The sequence below is a fragment of the Gouania willdenowi genome, chromosome 15, assembly GCF_900634775.1.
Source record: "Gouania willdenowi chromosome 15, fGouWil2.1, whole genome shotgun sequence".
NCBI lineage: Eukaryota > Metazoa > Chordata > Actinopteri > Blenniiformes > Gobiesocidae > Gouania > Gouania willdenowi.
In genome coordinates this window covers 4,003,550-4,023,536 of record NC_041058.1, presented here as the reverse complement: position 1 = coordinate 4,023,536, position 19,987 = coordinate 4,003,550, and the positions used below count along the sequence as shown (strand labels likewise).

General features: G+C 36.7%; 1 protein-coding gene across 7 annotated transcripts in view; it reads right to left on the bottom strand.

Moving 5' to 3' along the window:
- Positions 1-17,112, bottom strand: part of peli1b (pellino E3 ubiquitin protein ligase 1b) — a 33,957-nt gene extending 16,845 nt beyond the window's left edge. For 3 of the 7 annotated variants that reach the window (XM_028469118.1, XM_028469125.1, XM_028469124.1), the window contains exon 1: positions 15,605-15,867. The gene's annotated coding sequence lies outside the window, so the exon portion shown is untranslated. The other 4 variants (XM_028469122.1, XM_028469126.1, XM_028469123.1 and 1 more) reach the window with 4 other exon arrangements.
- Between the last annotated feature and the right edge of the window lie 2,875 nt (positions 17,113-19,987).

The window sequence follows — 19,987 nt, the reverse complement described above, 5'->3', positions numbered from 1 at the left end:
GGGCAACTTGTGGCTCGGGGGCCACATGTGGCCCTCTGTCTATGTGGGTGCGGCCTCCAAAGTAAATGTTCAAAATGACAGGAAAAAAAACACATAATGACATAAAAAAGACAAAAAAAAACAACTAAAATAAAGAAAATCAGAAAAAAATTATATATAAATCACTCCAAAAACACAAAATGATACACAAATTTATTCAAAAATAACAACTATAATACACAAAATGAGAGAAAAATATACAAAAAATACTTTAAATAACAGATGACAGAAAAAAAAATACTCAAAAACACACAAAACAACAACTTAAAGGCACACATCGGACTTTTCCATTAAAAAAAGTTGACCTATATGAGTTATTTTAAATGATTCCTCAGGCCAATATACAGAGGTTGACAGTATCAATACTCTGAGCGGGGCTTTCCTCTTGAAATACCGACTATGTAAGTTTGGAGAAGCTGGACCAGCCCAGCCCGACCGACCCAGCCCTGAGAGCCAATCCTTATCAGGTTAACTACTGTCTGCATACACAATCAAAAGACAAGGGAGGCTGGCTCGACTGACTGTTTGTTGATTTTTGCGACAGTGCTGCGGCGCTTGTGGCAACTAGGGGCGCTAGACTTCACGTCTAGCGCCTAATGGCCAAAAGTTATAGTTTGCCTTTAAATACAAAAAAATAAATAAAAAATCAGAGAAAAAATATACATAAATGACTCCAAAAATCACAAAACGGTAAAAAGAAATATGCAAAAATGACTCCATAAAACACGCAAAGCAACAAAATACACAAGCTGGTTTAAAAGGCACAAAAAACCACAACTCAACAAATGAAAAAAAAATTTTCAAAAATGACTCCAAAAGCACACAAGAACAAAATATTCAAGAATGACCATAAAATATATAAATACATGAATTGACGACATAAACACAACCTTTGTTTTTTCCTGAGTTGACACTCTGATTTGTAATTATTCTAATGCTGACATGAAAGTTTATAATGTGGCCCTCAAATTAGATACAATCACAGTTTTATGGCCCCGCTGTGATCAAAGTTGCCCCATGTCTGCTTTAAAGCAAAAGTGTTAAACTAATCCTAAACGTGTGCTGTTTGCTGGATTAAAAGTGCCAAGAAAATGTGAGCAACTTGCTGGAAGTCCCTCGTATTCTCTCACCACTAGATCCTGAATCCTATTCCTAGATGTGACTTATAAGAAGCTCCAAGTGATTGTGCCCAAGAGAAGACGCTCAAAGTCTCAAAGTTAGTGTGGGTGGGTGTTTTTGTGGGACGTTCAGGTGATCTGAGTGTGTCGTCTGCTGTGTAGATATTGTGTTTGGGCTTCATGCCGAACTACTAGAGCATTTTCCCAAGAGTGTAAGATGTTCAGAATAGCACAAATAAAGCCTTTCTGTGGTTAAAATAGAGTTGTGAAAACAAAAGGGCACATTCTTTATTGTGAGAGTTGTGACTTAAACGCTTTAGTTTAAGTGTTAAAAACCCAAAAATATGTAACTGTAGCTGTAGGTTGTTTTTCCATCAGATTAATTTAGCTTCTTCACAGCTATTTAATCATTTATCATTAATCTATTGCTTTATTTTTCATTTTCAGTTATCATTGACTTAGCAGGTGAAATAAAGTTTAAAATCCTCTGTCTGAACTAAACTCATCTCCACATTCTTGGAATTTGTTTGTAGGTTGGGAACGATTTGTCGTTTTTTCCAAATATATGACTGTATCCACATGAACGTCTTTGAGCCAAGGTTTAACCAAACATTAGATTGTACAGAAACACTGAGACACGCCTGTCTGACCATCTCAGGCCGCTCTGAAGTGATTTACGACGACTCAGCGCCTCAATACACACAGGAAGTCCCAATTCCCCCCGCACTCACACGTCTCATGTTCAACCTTCCCTGGAGCGGCTCTCCAGTCTGCACCTCCCTTAATGTATACACACATACAATATGTTTGTGTATGTGTGTGTGTGGTCTAGCATGGCCACAGACTGTCTGCACTGAGGTCCCATGACGGTCTACATGCTGAAGGGGGTGGGGGGGGGGGGGGGAGGGGGCTGTAACTGAGCAGACGGCATGTACAGATCGCAGATCAGGAAAGATCATATATTCCAACAAAGAATTCTAATTCATACTTTGTGATAGCTTAGTACTTAGTATTTTAAAGGAAAAACACCCCCCAAAAATAGAGCAAATATAAAATATGAGAAATTTGTTTATAATTAACATTAAGTTTTCAAAAATAAATGCAATGGTTTGTAAATGTTCTTTGGTTACTAGTGAAAAACTAAAACAACAAATGATTATAAGACACAGAGGCAAGCTACAATGGCCTCATGTAAAGGAGTTTCAATATTCATGCGTAAAGTAGAGAAATAACCCAAAGTTGGGATCCAAAATAAAAATGAAAAAGTTGCATAAAAGCAAAAATAATAATAATATCCCAAGAAAGAGTAACATTGACAATATAAATCAAAACAGAGATGACATTTTTTCTTACATTCCAGCAATTAAAATAGTTAAAAAAAAAGGTTTTTTCATTTTTATCATTAGTGATGTGAACAGTCTATAGACATAGCTCACAGTTGATCAGATTACAGAAGCTGAGACATATGCTAAGTTGTTTACTGAAGGCCCAAACATGTTCCTACATAACATTTTTCCTATAAACGGGCCGTTGAATGCGTAGCAAAAAGACGGAAATGTCAAATTTTGTTCAAAATCTTGCAAAACTAAATTTTGCAGAATGATATCTTCATCTTGTAAAATGGAAATAGCTATATGACACGACCTTAACACTTACCTACATGGTTTCGGACATTATCACGTGATTACACAATATCTTCCTGCAAAAAATGAGAAACTGAATATCTCGCAAGTGTAGCAAAAGACGAGACATGTCAAAATTTTCGCAAAGCTTCCCGAAATCAAGCCAAATGTGCCTAATAGGAGAAATTGAGTTAAAGCTTGATATACATTTTATACTTACTAGTGCAGTGCCCGTAGGAAGTATGTCTTGCTCTAGAAAAGTGGGAGGTTAGGTAGCTTTTTCATGGATTGTTTACATGGGAGCTTTATTCCTCTTTCATTCAGAATAAAAGTTAAATATTCTTTAAACTTAACTTGTAACTCAATTCCTAATGCAAATGTAATTCTGAATTACATTCTTGAATAACATGATGACTACTCGATCCTTAACATATAGCGAGTTCATCAATGATTCCAGCAAGTGCTTTGTCTTCTTTTTGAATACTATGTTAAGGTTTCATTTAACATGAAGTAGTCTGAATAAACAATAATTATTAAGTGGAAGCCAAGACATTAAGAACTTGCTGGAATTATTACGTGGAAGTCAAGGACACATCAAAGCAACCAGCAGACGCCTCTGAAAAAGACTGGCAGTCAACAGTCGAAACATGTCAGGAGATCGAAGTAAATTTCCTGATAAAAAGTTGTCTGAATAAATGAAACCATAACATATTATGATATAATCAGAAGAATTGAACAGATTTGTGCTTTTATTAAACTTTTTAGACATTATTGTCCCAAAACATGTGTGCAAGGCATTTCCATGAGTAAAAAACCCATCTTAGATTGCTTTGTCTGCGCCAGATTGATTGTTACGTCTCAGAACCTGAATTCCGTTTTTCCAATCCGTTTTCCGTAATATTAGAAAACCAGAGAGCCAAGTTTACCATGCTGCATACGGTGAGTAGATGCTCATGGGAGACGAACGCCAATGGAATCTCATCCTTCAATCAGTAGCTTCCTGTTAGCTTTCACCATTGCTTACTATGAAAGCCCCAGAGTCACGGGACAAGATGAGATAGTTTCCTTCGTTACAGGGTTTGTTTTACAGAACGGGGTCGTTAGCCCCGTGTCCAACCTCCAACCTGGAGGACCAGGGAGCACTCTTAGTCTGTCCTCTACCCTTCGACCTGTCTGGCATGGGTGACCCTACCAGGAGTGGAAGCTCCCGCCAGCATAGCTCTCAGGGTCATGGAGGCACACAAGCCTCAAGACCAACGACAAGGTGGTGCTCCAGCAAGAGGGATACAAAAAACAAAAACAAGAAAGGCAGTTTACGTCTGAGACTACTTATTCCAACTTCTAACAATGCTTTAACAAACAAAAGGTCACATAAAACACAAGGATTAAAGTCAAATTAAACAAAGAGCATTAGTTAATAAAGTGTCTCTCATCATTTGCTAACGTATAAATCACAAGGGTTCAAACTCGAGGCCCAGGGGCCAAATTGGCCCTTTATAGCATCCAATTTGACCCACAGCAGAAAGTAAAAAATGCCAGAGAAACCATGAATCATTGTGTAAATTACCAACTAATTCAGTTGTAAATAGTTCAAATAGATATCTCCAAGCAGGGCTCACATTTTCCTCATGCTTATATCACATGATGGCAGTCTTTTTCTTTATTTTTTTAATTTCTTGTCAAATTGTTAAAAGGTTTCCGAAACCCTGCCATTTTCATCAAATTAAAAATCATAGTGAAAATCCTTATTCATACACGGAAGTGTAAACTAGGGGACTGTAAAAAGAGGGGTTACCCAATTTTCCTTAGAAAATGATTTAAAACAACTATAGTGCATAATGATGGAATAAACGAGTGATAACACATTTTAAAGAATCTCTTTTTGTAAATAGATGGAAAGAAACAGTATTTAGTGCAGTGGTACCCAACATTTTTTGGATCGTGACCCCATTCAAGAAATTTTGGCAACCCCAAAAGACATTTTCTCTTTTTAGAATTAGTTTTTGATCATGTCTGACCAGATAAAAACATTTTTTAAATGTATTTTAGTTGAACTAGATTCATATTTAAAAAAGTGAAAGTATAGAAATACAGTTGTTTCATATTTAATTTTAAAAAATTATTATAATTTAAACATTTTTGAAAATCTATTTAAATTTTTCTGAAACTCAAGGTGACCCCCACATTGGGTCCCGACCCCAAAATACTGATTTAGTGGCTCCTGAATAGATTTATTTCTATAGTTCTTATCATTTCTTTGTTCATTTTCCACTTTCTCTTTCTCTCAAGTAACCTCTGTCGTGCCATCGCATACCCCTAGGGGTACACGTACCCCCATTTGAGAAACACTGTGGTAAAGTAATCTAAACAGGTAAAGATGTCTAAAGTAGCTATGTTTCCATTACCCTTGGAAATGCGGAAAATCTAATAATGGCAATAAATACTGGTAATGGAAACACCAAAATTTCGAAAAAACACTCAAATATCGCTAAAAGGTTTTTAGGCTTTTGATATTGAAATATGTCACAAAAGTGCAATTAAAACACTTTTTTCCGCAAATACGAGTCACAAAACGTGACATACATGGTTACATGACCACTTACCTCCATGAAAACATGACACGGTACGTGTAGACAGAAGAGGAGACTTAACTATTATACTTATAAATGATTAGTGCCACTTTGGACAACAAAGGAAAACAGAGTGTTCTAAGGAGGTTTGGAGCGTCCGTCTTTCTGCAGAGAAGTCTTCACTGGAGTTACGAGGCTCCAAAACAACATTAAATGGAAACACGTTAAAAACGCAATTATACTTTGTCGACATTTAGAAATATCGCCTGGAAACCCAGCTAGAATGTGTAAACTCTGAAATTAAAATTGGAGGCTGTAAATAATGCAGTTGAACATGAGTAAAAGTGGTGACAAGAGGCTGGAGGGATGAAGGTTGTGACCCATGACAGACACTGTAGCTGCCCGTGTGATGCCTCTCGGAGCTGAAACCAGGACGGAAAAAGGAGCCGCTGCTAACGAGGCCGATTAGAATAACCCACTTCAGCTGGGTGCCAAACACTGGTCCACGGGAAGGCGTTGCCACAACACTGTGTGTGTGCAGTGCACTCATCAGCTATGAACAGCCCTGCACCAGATATGTGGGACGGGTCATGAAAAGGACTTGGACATTTGAAACAAGGTGAGGAATGTGAGCCTGAGCTGCGTAGTAGACAGCAGACGTGAACATGTTGAGCAGGAGTGAGAGGGTGGTGGACACAGCCTCCAGCAGAGGTGAAAGTAATGGGTTACAAATACTCACGTTACTGTAATTGAGTTGCTTTTATGGGTACTTGTACTGTTTTGAGTATATTTCTAAATCAGTCATTTTACTTGTACTCAAGTACGTTTTAAAAGAAGTAAAGTAATTCCTTACATTTCTACACCAAACCGTTACTGAGTTAATTATTATTTTTTGTTTCAAAATGATCAACGGACATTATGCAACAAGAAAAAAAATAAATGTCCAGACAACAATCAAATGCATCACATCATAGCCGACTAATCAGATTAAACGTAATGCACCACACCAAAACAGCTTTGAACGGAGGTTATTTCAGCTTGAGAATTTTTTTTAATTGAATTCATTTTTTTTTTTTTTTTTTTATTTAAAAAATAATTGAAAATTTTGACAAACCTTTTATTTTATACAGATGCCTTTGTGGATAATAAATTAAATTCCAATTGTGTAAGATTTGATCATTTGCTTCTGAAGTTTATAAATGAGATGTTTACTGTATGCAAGGGAACCGTGGCAAGATTTATTACCAACAATAAACGTGTTGGGGTGAAAGTAACTAGTAACTTCTACTTTGAGTACTATTTAATTGAGCTACTTCTTACTGTGATCATGTGTATTATTATGTAATTGTGCAAAATAAATAAATAAAATAAAATTAACTATTATGTATTTTATGTATGACTTGTACTTGACTACACTTTCAATCGAGTAACAGTACTTCTACTAGAGTAGGATACATCAGTATTTTACATCATAAAACGTGCATTTTTTTATATTATTAAAAGGTGTTTTATTATATATTGATTTATACATCTTATTCTAAAACAATGAATAAATTAATACTTTACTGCATTTATAGATCATTCAATTACTTTGGAAATATAGAATATAATATACTTGTAAAACAAAAAAAAAATGTAGTTGTATAGTATATATTTGATTTGTATCCTATTTAACGGTTTAGTTTTTACATGTAAATGTTCCCTTTGTTTTCACAGGAGGAAGTTGACTGATGACAGAAGGCAGGGGGAGGAAAAGGAGGACTGGGGTTCACATTACAGCCTCATAAATTATTCAGCATGAGGACCCCGTTCGCTGTGTCCACACAGACAAAAACACAGAAAAAAGCTTCTTGTGGGAGAGATGTGAACACGGATGTCGTACAAGCAACCACGAGCCTTTGGGTGCAGACGACAGATTCTGGGGCGGATTCACTAAATGTTTAGGGGTATTAAAACATGCACAAACATCACTCCATGTGCTAATAAGGAGTACAAACTCCAGGGAATCAGGACTGCGCATCTTCAGCGTGTCACAATCCGCTCGGCCTCAATGCATTTAGCGTGTTTCCCTCTGATGAAATGTAAAGTAGGCGGATCTCATAAGGGGCGCAAAAAAATGGGAGTCGGGCATGCAAATACCTTAATGCAGTGGGCATAATGCAATTCATCAAATCTGGAACAGTTTGTGATGATTGTTTTAGTACCAGAAAATAGTATGACTGACAAGCAGGTGCAAACACACACGCAGAGATCCGCTGCAGTAAATTTTGACACAAAACACAGCGGAGGCTCCAGTGAACCTTTCTAGTATAAGAAAATAATTTAAATAAAACAATAGTCAATATTAACATCCATAGAATGAGAAAATAAAGTGTGAGTAAAGTGTGTGTGAGGGAGAGAAAAAGCTGCACACCCGGTGTGTGTGGAGTCTGGGTGTGTGTGACACGATGTGGTGCAGAGAGGATGCTGTGCACGGAGCTGCATGGATGTCACTATTCAAATTTCTGGATTTTCCAATTATTTTTTTTCTCAATTCATTTTTTATTTATTCTATTCAATTGTAGAATACTGTAGATCTTATGTTGAAGGTTAAAATGTATGCAACCAATTGGTTAATAACAAAAAAGTACGTATGATTCATGCTGATATCGAATCAATATCGGCGATACGCAAGGCTGCAATATCCGTATCATATCAAAAATGAAAAAGTTGTATCGGGACAGCTCTAACAGATGCACCGCTCCAGTGATGTCAAACTCTCGTGTCGCGTTGATGGAAGCAGCATCAGACCAGAATCAGCTGATCAGATGCGTAATTTATGCAGTGATGGACCAATGTTCACATATGAGAGTGTGGTGACACAGCGCTGCTCAGACCTGCTGGATGATGGTCAGTAGATCATCTTCAAATGGTGCAGACTGATTGACAAATTGTGTTGCTGTATTAACTCAGATCAACGGCAGATCAATAGGACGGTTTCTGTCCAAATCTGCCTGTTTTTCATGGACTGATCAAATCAAAGTTACAGGACCTGATGTTGCAGCCACATAAAATTAGGGGAAAAAATATCATTTGGTTTTAAATTTTTATTTTTTTTTAAAACATTTTTCTTCTTTATTTAGTTTTCTACATTATTAGCGGTAAATGTTTGTGCAGCAGACAGAGAAGTCCACCTGCCTCTGCCTTAACTTCCTCAAATGTCATTGTGTGCTTCTGTCCACATTGAACAAGCAAAACGCTCATTTAAATAGGGGTGGTCTCCACCACTTTTGCACGTGCACTAATCATTGGTGCAATGTTAGTGAATTCCTTGCAGCAGGTGAGGAAACTGCATCACCAAAGGATTTAGGGACACAACTGGTTTACCACCCCTTTCGTTCAGATCTTAGTGAATCTGCCCCATGTCGTTACATATAAATACATGAAACCATATCACACCAAATTCGGTGTTGCATGTTCAAGGAGAAAACTATGTGTACTTTGTTTTGATGAGGTTCCTTTCATTGGCCATTGTTTCATCAAGGTATGATCTTTCTCATTGAAAAAATTACGGAATCCATTCTGACAATGGCAATATTGTTATTATCATAAATTTTCTTAAAACAAGCATAAATTGCAAAGTGGCACTAAACATATCCTCACCTTCATGTTTTGGGCTTTCCCCACAATAATTTTGGCTGTATTCCAACATAGATATATTAATTAATAGCAACAGCTAACTCAGTTATTATATTCAGTTATATTACACAGTTATTATATTAAAGCTTGTTTGCCATGGTGTCAGGGAAGTTTAATAGCCAGTAAGCTGATTAAACGAAAACGAAATGGAAATGAGCAAACGGACGAGAGAATGAGAGGGAAATGAGTATATTAGAAAAGACAATTTAGGAATTTTTTAAATGTAAGCCCCGAGATCCTTTGTGGCTTATTTGAGACAGGAAAGTTAGAAACTAAAGCAGGAAATGGAGATCAAGTATGATCAAACTGGAGGGTTGATAATTATAGGCCTCAGTATGGTTATGAAAGTGTGTGTACGCGCTTGTGTGTGTATGTGTGTGTGGTGCCATATTACATCAGGAGTTTGAGCTGCAGTCGCCTGTCAGACACAGAAAGAGGAATGAAACCACAAGAGGCGTCTCCACGATCTCGTAGACTTTGTTTTTGTTACATAATCTCGGCGGCACTTTTGGTTTCTGCTGCGAGAGCTGAAAAAATACGTAGGCCTCAAAAAGAAAGTCAAGACCTTCAAGGCTCCATGGATTCAAGGTGCTTTATTCGTCCTTTCAATTTCAAAGCGCAACATAAAAAAACAAATGTGGAACTTGAGGCTCAGAAACAAGACAAACACAAGAGATAAATAAATAGTGTCAGGGGTGAATGCAGGCAGTGATGGTGGAAATGCTGAGATTGCTATAGTTCATTGTCGTGGACGGATGAAACGTCGACTTCTTAGATCACTTCTGTCAAACTCAAGATTCAGGGGCCAAATCTGGCCCTTTAGAGCATCCAACTCGGCCAAAGGGAGACAGTAAAAATGAGAAATTACCAAATAAGTAGGAATGTGCGATATTCTATTGTTTATGATTTATCGTCAAAAATATTCTCACAGGTAAGAATATGTCATTCCACGATATAAACAATAAATTCCCATGTCTGAAATTAGCGAGGGTCACCTGCCATTTGTCCCTCAATTTAGCCAAGAATGCCCATAAAATCGTTGTTCCACAGGCCAAAACTGCCCGTTTGTTGTCAATGTATTATTTTCTGGAGCAGAACGCTGTTTACGGGAGCTCCACAGCGAAGCCTCCATGGCCGTGGTGTGCACCAAACCCCCCGCCCCCAGCACTCTCACACCCACAGATGGCGGTGCTCGTCACAGCCACATGAAGCTGGCGAGCTGCGATAAATCATAGACCGCAACTTGGTTACGACCAGATAACCATCCAACAAAGTGAACCAATCCCGTCAGGTCCACCCAAAGTTCCACAAACACGGGGACAGAGATGAACCCGTTGCAACGATTATGAACTGGAAACTCAACTAAAGCTAACTATGCTAAGCTAACACACGGACACACTAGCTAACGCTAACCACTCCATATAAGGATAAATACCAGAAATTATTGGGATAATTTTTTTAGTCCATATCGCCCATCCCTACAAATAAGTCAGTTGTAGATATCTCAAACAATACTTTTAGGAGCTCCCAGTTTCCCCATGCTTATATCATTATAAGCATTTTCCCTAAATCTTGCAACAATTTCACCAAATTACACAAAAATTTGTTACAAAATCAAGACGTTTTAAACAGAAGATCCTGCAGGGACTGGTATTGAAAACTACGGCACAACAATGTTAAAATTGCTTTTTCCCCCAATCTAAAATCTGCGGCCAACTTGAGATCAAATTGGTCCATATTTGGCCCCTAAACTAAAATGAGTTTGACACCTCTGTCTTAGATGATTATGTGGGAAAACTGATTGTTCTGACAGCAGGAATTGTCTCTGTTTCCCTGGCAGCTTGTTCAAGGCGCTTTTCAGTCCCCAAATATTAACAATTTGATAGTAATTAATGCGACTGATTCTTCGTTTCTCTCCTGGTGGAGTAAATATTAGGGAGTGGAGAGGAGGAACTCGTTTCTGCAGTGTATTCCTCAGAGAATTGAGGAACAGACTTGCTACAGCCATGGAAAACCGACATTGGTGGTTTCATGCTTGACCTCCTCTTTAAATTCCTACCTTTGCAGAAACAAGTCCATAAATTGTTCCCAATGTTTGACACACTTTTAAGAGGAAGAACAAGCCAAACTGGGCTCCGACAAACATCAGGAGAGGAAATCTTGTCCTTGCTGATCTACTATCACACTATAGGCAAATGTAAAGAAAGATAGTATCAATCTTACCTCGAGGATCAAGTGCGTATTGGTCTGATCTGTTAGAAAGCTTGAGCTCCAAGTGCTGCCTCTGTAATCAGCTTGGAGCTCAATGTGAAAGAATTAGGCTTGTACAAAGGTCACATGAAGTCAACTATCACACTTCTGCTCATCATCTTGATGGCAAAACCAAAGAAATGTTGGTTGAACAAGGAAAAAAAAACCAAGAAGTTCAAGGGTTAGTTTATATGGGAGAGACTAAGGTTGCTTTCACAGCGGGATAGTCCCAGACTCCAGCCAGACGAAGCAGACTTTCAGGGTAAATTAAACGGTTAAAACGCTGCGTTGAACGCGATGTAACAAATGGAAACCCAAGTTTAAGATTCAGGTTTATTGTCATCCCAGTTAGGAAAACACATTCACAATAAACACATACACATTTCAAATTTTACGAAATTCTGTTTTAGAGTATACTCATTTCCTTTTTCCCACGTTTCATCATAAATTTACTCTGTTAAGGTTTAATTTAGGGATGTTCCGATTCAAGTTTTTCATTTCCGATATGATACCGATATCGGCATCATTTTTTTTCTTTCTTTTTTAATGAAAAAATAACAATTACTTATTTTGTAGTGTGGAATGTTAAAAAAGGTTTGATCAAGTGATGTTAGTCAAACAGAGAACATTAGTCAGCAACAGTAGGTATGATAAAAACTGACCCATTCAATATTAACCAATTGGTTACATACATTTTAACCTTCAAAATAATATCTACAGTACTCTACAATTGAGGAAAAATAAAACTGGGGAAAAAAAACAGAAACAAAAAGGAAAATCCGGAATTTTTAATCAGATATCCGATATTCGTTTTGAGGCTAATATCAGACCGATATCCAATATCGATATCAGATCGAGACACTCCCAGTTTCATTTGTTCAGACAACTGTTCTTCAGGAAATTTACTTTGATCTCCTGACACGTTTCGATTGTCCACTGCGGAAGTGAAGGAAACATCAAAGAGATCAGCAAACGCCTCTGAAGAAGACTGGCAGTGGACACTTGAAACATGTCAACTGAAACATGTCTTCTGTTTTTCCTGCATTGCTACTTTCAATTTAATTAGTAAAAAGAACAAACTTGTCGACAAATCCAGACACAGGTTGTCATTTTTGCCAATTTTTTAAATTTTCAATTGCCAAATATGTATTTGCTTTACAAATACAGGTCTTGCCTAGGTATTATATTTTTTTCCACTTCAGACTAAAGTAAGCCTGGAAGGTTTCCCCATTAAGACATCAGAGCTTTTTCAGCTCTACTGTCCGACACCACCAGCTCTGGTTTCCTCCATGAAACCGAGAAGTGGGGCCGATCTGGTCCTCGCACACACACACACACACAAACACACACCCTCTGCAAATGTACAAATGAGTCAAGGCAACACTTGTGCTCTCCTGCCTGTTATGTAACAAACACAGCTGAGCATTCGTAGAGCAGTGAGGAAGCAAATTTTAATACTCAGCAGAATCACAGGCCTACGGTAGGCTAGCCTTAAACACTTCTTTTCCTCATCAAACCCCCAGTGATGCACGTTTATGTCACGTAGAAATAAAAGTCAAGCCTGAGGTAGATGCACTGCTTCATTGTTATTTCTTTCCGTGCACTGCATGTTTGTGCACGTTAAAACCAAAGTGCTGTTGGTTGTTAACAAGCCTATAACAAACTTGTTAAACCCAAATCCTCTTGTACTCAATATTTGTCCCCCGTAAAATGATTATTCAGCTCAGTCGGCGTTGCCTTTACCTGGACTTCACTTTGTGTTGCTAAAGTTCTTCACGCTCTCACAAAAACAAGCATAGACTGCTTTGAAAGGTTTACAGAGGCATGTAAAACTCATTGGGGACTTCCACTGAAGAACAGTCATGTGGAGACAGGACCATCTATAAGGGGGAATAAAGGGGAGAGCTTTTTGGGGTCCATCCATAAAGTCAGCAAAATGATGGTCCATTGTTCTATGAATCTGTGATAACCATAATTATTTATTCATCTGAATAATATCCACTGTTATCCTGGAAGTTCATTATTATTTACAGCATAGTATATAGTCATCTTATAGATGTAGTGAACAAAAATGGTGTTAAAGGTGGTGAAATGGGATTTTAAAAACCACAGAAATTGATTAAAAGTTGCAAACTAGAGTGGCCAAAAACGAACAGCAAAAATTGTTAAAAGTTTTCAAAGTGTCAGTGTTGGAAGAATGAGTAGGAAAAATTAGTTTCAACTGGTAAATATGGGCATGACAAATTATGAATGTGGTTAAATTTGCCCAAATAAGCATGAAATATGGTGAAAAGAGGTTAAAAGTGACAATAAAGGGTTAATATATGCGACATTAGGTGGAAAAAGTTGTGAAAAGGGTTTTTAAGTGTTGAAAATGTCTTGAAAGTGGGAAAAATGTGCAGACAATGCATTGCAATTTGATGACAATGGGAGTAATGTAGCAAAAATGCATTAAAAGGAGCAAAAATATGGCAACAAAAGGTGATGAAAATAGGTTCAAATATGACAAATTTGTAGTTGCAGAAAAAGGGTAAAAATAAGCAAAAATGGGCTCAAAGTCTTTCTTAATGGCATCTGGTGACCCCCTCCCAGTGTCTCGCAATTCCAAATGGTTTGAGAACCAGTGATCTCGCCTTTTGATCCGTTTCACATCGTTTTCTATCTTTCTAGAAAGAAAAAATACTTTTTTCCCTATAACTTGGCCACAAATTGAGATACAGTGCTCGGACTGGTACCATTGAGCAACATCTCGTTTCAATGTGTGACCTTGACCCTCACTCAAGGTGATATTTAACGTCAAAATCAATCTTCTGTTTTCCCTGCATTATTACTTATAATTTAATTTGTAAAAAGAACAAACTTGTCAACAAATCCAGATATAGGTTGTCATTTTTGCCAATTTTTTCCAATGTTCAACAGCCAAATACATATTTGCCTTGTAAATACAGGTCTTGCCTCGTTAACTGTGTAATTTTCTTTAAAAACACTCATCATCAATATTCTCTCCACTTTGGGTGTGGACAGATTATTTATTCTTGTGACTGTTTTAAGGCTGATTTGGACTTTTTTTTCAATAATTTTTTTATTGCACTGAGTATTTGGTTTTTAGTGACTTTAATCTGATATGTCTCCCTCTTGTGGTTCGTTTCTGTTTCCTTTGTCTGTTTTTTGTTGGTGCCTAGATGGTCTGATAGCTGCTTGTTTGTGAGATAAGATCATTTGAAAAGTCACCAAAGAACTTTTAAAGACCAAAACAGGATACTGTGTATTTAACACAGCAAAAAGGCTCAGAAAGACAAAGATATCACCATAAAACAACAACAAAAACCATGAAATGAAGCAGTTGTGAAGGAAAATATAGGCCAGCGAGTGTGTATGTTACTTACATATTAATTGCCATGTCAAATAAATGATAAAGATGTAAACATTGACTTATTACATCCTGTCATACTGTTGATTCCTGGCCCTTTTTTTCTGTCTGCTTTCGCTATTGTGTCTGTCACGCTGCCTCCTTTATCCTCTCATATGATTTATAAAATAAACATTTTCAAACCATTTAAATCCTCCTAAACAATCATAGCAGCAAAAACCAAACCAGGGACGGCGATGGCATACGTTTGCATTTTAAATAGAATATTATTTCAGACATTTCTCTCTGTTTTATGTGTTTATGTCATAGAGACAAAAGGATTTTATATCAGATATAAAACATACATCGTGTGTGTGTGAGAGAGATTTTCTATTAAAGGCTAATTTGCAACCAATGTAAAAACAACTAAAAGGTATGAAATGTTGAGATTACAAAGCATGTTAAAAAGTTTACATTAGAAATAATGATCTAATAATTACATATTTATGTTATTTTTCTGCTTTTATATATCATAAACAAACGTTGAATGAATATATTAGTTTATTAATCCCACACAGTATCTAAAAGTGGTAGTTTAAAGGTTTTTGTTTGAGTTACATTTGCCAAAGTTTTGCGTGTGAGTTGAAAACATTAAATTACTTTAATATTCTCTTGTTAGACATTTTTTTAAAACATTTTTTTTTTTTTTTTTTAAATATTGGCTTTAATTCAAAAAATAATGAGTGTGTGTGTTTTTGCATTTTGCTCTAGTGCAGTGAATGAAATGTACACTGAGAATGTGACTTAGGAACGAAGTGAGATGGAAATGAATAGAAAAGATAGTCATTAGCTTTAAGATTTGAACAGATACAGGACAGACAGGTGTGTGTGTGTGTGTGTGTGTGTGTTTCTCGCTCGGTCCATTACCAAATGAGGTAAAGCAGTGTGAAACTGAGTCAGGTGTCTGTGTGTACTCACTGTGCAAAGGCTGACCAAGTCCTGGCTTTATTGTCCACAAAGTATCCACTCAGTCCGAACCGAAGCTAAATTGCTAAAGCTAACAAATCCTCCACTGAAACGCCAAAAAAAAAAAAAAAAAAAAAATGATGATGATTTTTCCCACCTAATTTCTCCGCGTTTGGAGCCAAAAATTAAGCAAAAAGGCCATTTTGAGATGAAACCACGAGTAAACGCGGAGGTTGTGGAGCTTTGTTGTGAGTCTTTGAGGCAGGAGTTGTGGGTCAGTCGTATCCACTGTGTTTAAATGACAGGCTCCGTCCTTTGTTGTGAGCATCTCAACGTAAACACACGGACGAGCCCCGACCTACAACTCTGCGCATGCTCAGTGAAAGCAGAACGTTAGGACGCCGACGCAACGAGAGGCGGGATTTGTAGTTTTTTTATTCAATTTCACTTCCGCCTTTATTAAACGTGTAGTAATAACAACACTCGGGACAAGATCAACGGTATATATAAATATACTAATAGTAAAAAGCAGAAGCAACATGTATAATAAATTTGTGAAATAAAATTCGTAAAATTAAATAAACATTATTATTATTATTTTTATAATCATACATTTATAGATATTTTTTATTAAAAAATGAAATAAAATAAACCTTAAAAACGTCAGAATATATACATCAGGATAATTCACATTATCTTTTTCAATTTTATTCTATTGTATTTATTTTATATAAATATACATGTTTATGTATTTTTTTTAAATAGCTATAAGTGAAAAATAAGTGAAACAGCAGCTGCACAGACCATGTTTGCTGTCCATGCAATTGTGCAGCGTATTAGGATTTTCACATCAGTTTAACCCAGTGTTTTTCAACCTTGGGTCCGTGACCCTATGTGGGGTCGCATGAAATGTCTAGTAACTGATGAAAATAATTACTGATTAAAAATATATTTTAAAATGTAATTATTTCTAAAGAATCACTACACACAATTTTAAAAGGCACACAGACAGGGGGTCAGATCTGTTGTGTGTTCATCCACATGACATCTCTCCAAATACTTGTTTTTATTTGTTTTTCTATTATTTCATGGTATTTATTTCTACTATATTTTTTACGGGTGCTACCTCTTTATGTTGTTTTAAGTTCACATAAGCATACTTATCTCTGCGACACTGTGATTGTAGTACAGTGACTAACTTTTATTTTTTATTATTTCAAAAAAAGAAGCATATATGCCTTGTGGAGCCTGTATTAATGTTGTTCCATGCTTTCAATAAAAAATACTCAAAACAAAAAGGCACGCAGAGAAGTAGCGTTAAATCAAAGTGAAATAATTCAAAATAAAGCTTATTTCCTGTTCTTATCTGAATAAAATCAGTGATCTCATCAGTGGTTTGACATTTCACAACTCCTCTGCAGTGCATTTCGACTTTGATGAGCATGAAAATCATCTTGCATGACAGAAAAATCACAATTCTGGTGTTTCCTGCTACTTACTTGTGTTTTCTGCTCTCAATTTCCTTGAAAGTATTTTTCATTCTCTGACTTGATGAAGCGTGTTGGATTGAATCCCATTGATTGTGTTACGCCTTTGTTTTCCGTGAGCTGCAAACCCTGTTTCTCTTCTTCCTGATGATGTGTGTGCACAAGTCACTGTCAAGATGGTATGTGGGAACTTTATGGTGCATGGTGATTATGACATAATGCCATGCTTTCCATTACACTAGAATGAGTCAAATATTCAGTTTGATTAGTTAAAGAAATGACAGCATGCTAATTATAAAATGTTACACCTCAGCCTTTTGTGCAGCATTTACACACCTCTATAATCTGCCTGTATTAAAAACAGCCTTTAAACACAAGCCTTATATTGCTCATGGTGATTAGTCAACAGACTAATGCTTAGCTTTGGCTCACAGTCAGTGCCAACGTGGACAGAAAATATTCACAGCTTGAGTAACGAATGCAGAAATGTCTGTTTGTTGAGCAAAATAATGACTCTGAGGAATTTAGTTGGAGGCATTAAAGGATTATTCTTAATTTTGAAACAGTTTAAAAGAAAAACTAAATGTAAAAACAGAATACAAAGTATAAAGATAAATACATAGTGTAGGCCTCAAAGATCAATAGATTAAAAAAATAAATAAAATTTCCACGGTAAACACACACATTTTTACGTGCTACGTGCTACGTGCTATGTGAGCGCAATTTATTTGTTTTTAGAATAAAAAACAGATAAAAAAAATGATTTGGAAATGTTTTGGGTTGATACGATAATGAGGCGATGAAATATCGCCATATATCACCGAATACACCCTCAGTTACTTTGCAGTTCCTCTTTGTTACTTTGCAGAGAGATTGAGCAGTTCCTCCTGCTTCCACTCAGGTGTTCCTCATGCCATTATGACCTTCCCTGCCTTTTCTAAGGGGTGCTCGATCACTCAATGTTTTGCCCCCTTTTTGTGTTTTTTTTTTTTGTTTATTTGGATTTTCAGTTTAATTATGTGTGTCATCTGTTAAATGTTTACATTTATAAATGTGAGCTTTTCTTACACCAATGTGGACAGTCTGTCTGACTCCTGGGCTGAACTGTATTGGTTTAACCTAAAGCGTGTCTCTTGCACTTCACCCCAGTAAAGTGCCTGGATTTTACAGCCGTTCTGGTCGATGTGACCTCGGCCTCTCTACCCTGGGTTACTGCTTTTGTTTTGCACATGTTTAAACAGCAATAAAAAAAACCTGTATATTTGGCTCGAGACGACTCTGTCAGCATGAGAGCAAGTGGAAAAACCAGGTGAAGCCAAGAGCAGATTAAAGCCTTTTCCTCTCAACACATGGAAACAGGCTTATTTTTATGCTGCGGAGACGCTGTAAAACACACACTTCTTCATAGACGTTGGAGTGGTGGGGCTTTTCAAACACACCCTCCCTCCACTTGGCCTTTAAGCTTTTACCTCCAGAAACATAAGAAACCATCTGTGCGTGCCTTAAACCTTGCATAATCTTCGCTCACACTTTAATCAGTGTTTGAAGGCTCCTGTTTACGTTGCCACGGTTACAGCAGTGGGACACGCCTCCCTTTGATTCACTTCCCTCCTCCTGGATGTTTGTTCTCTGCTGTGCAACAGAGGAACAGAGGTACAACGTAGACACAGTTCTTCTTCTTCCTGAGATGTATAAAGTACCTGGAAAAAACAAAAAAAACCAAACAACGACGTAAAAGTACGAATACCAAAACTAAAAAATGTCCTCCATTAGAAAAATCACTTGAGTAAAAGTCTTAAAAAAAGCTCATATAAAATGTACTTAAGTGTCAAAAGTATCTTGTGAAAAAAAATACTCAAGTATCAAAAGTAAAAATATAGTCAAAAGTATTTTTTTCAAAGTAAGTATATGCATAAAAAGACGCAAAACTCTTGCTCTTTTAGTGCTCTTGAACGTTCCCATTCCAGATTAAATATATTCATATTATAAGTTGTAATGAGTAATGAGGTGGGAAAAATGAAGGTAATGAGTAAAAGTATATTTTTTTTAACTTTTAAATGTAGTAGTGTAAAAGTAAAATTAAAGTAGCAAAGTAAAAATAATATTGTTTTAACTTTTTAATGTAGTAGAAGGAAAAGTGGAAGTGCTGATAAAAAAATAAAATAAAATAATGAAAAAAAATAAAACAAACTACAGAAAAATACAGAAGAGGACAACAATAAGAAATAGAATGACTTAATTAACACACAAAACAACAACAATATACAGTTTAACAAGAACAAAAAAAACACAAAATAAGAAAAGTGTACACAAAAGGACAGAAAAATATACAAAAAGTCTCCAAAAGCAAAAAAAAATGAAAGAAAAATAGTCAAAATGACCAAAAATTCACCTTTTATCCCCAAAAAACACCAAGAAAGTAGACAAAAACAGTCATTTTTTCTTGTATTAGAGCTTTGACAGGTCATTATTACATTACACGAGGCATTACAAGTGTAATTACTGTATATTGTTGCATGCTTTGAATAAAAGTTGACATTCTACACTAATTTTAAACATTGTTCTGCTGTCAGCTGTTGAATCATTACCAAGCATTAATATAAATCATGTTCGGTTTTCCCACAGGTTGACACTCCATCCGTTACAGGCCATCCATCCATCATCCTGATGTCAACAGCTTTTCTGCACAAACATCAGCTCTGCACTCATGTGATCGTGTGAGCTTCTGTTTGTAGTTGTTTACGTTGTGCTGAGATAAGATCCAACCTTAGCAACAAGTGCACATGATGTGATAGACAGCGGGCTGCGGACCAATATTGAATAACACGGCCTCTGTTTGAGCGGCTGGCTGGGCTGTTGTCACGCTGCCATGGCAACGGTAACCATGGGAGGGATAATGTTTACAGAA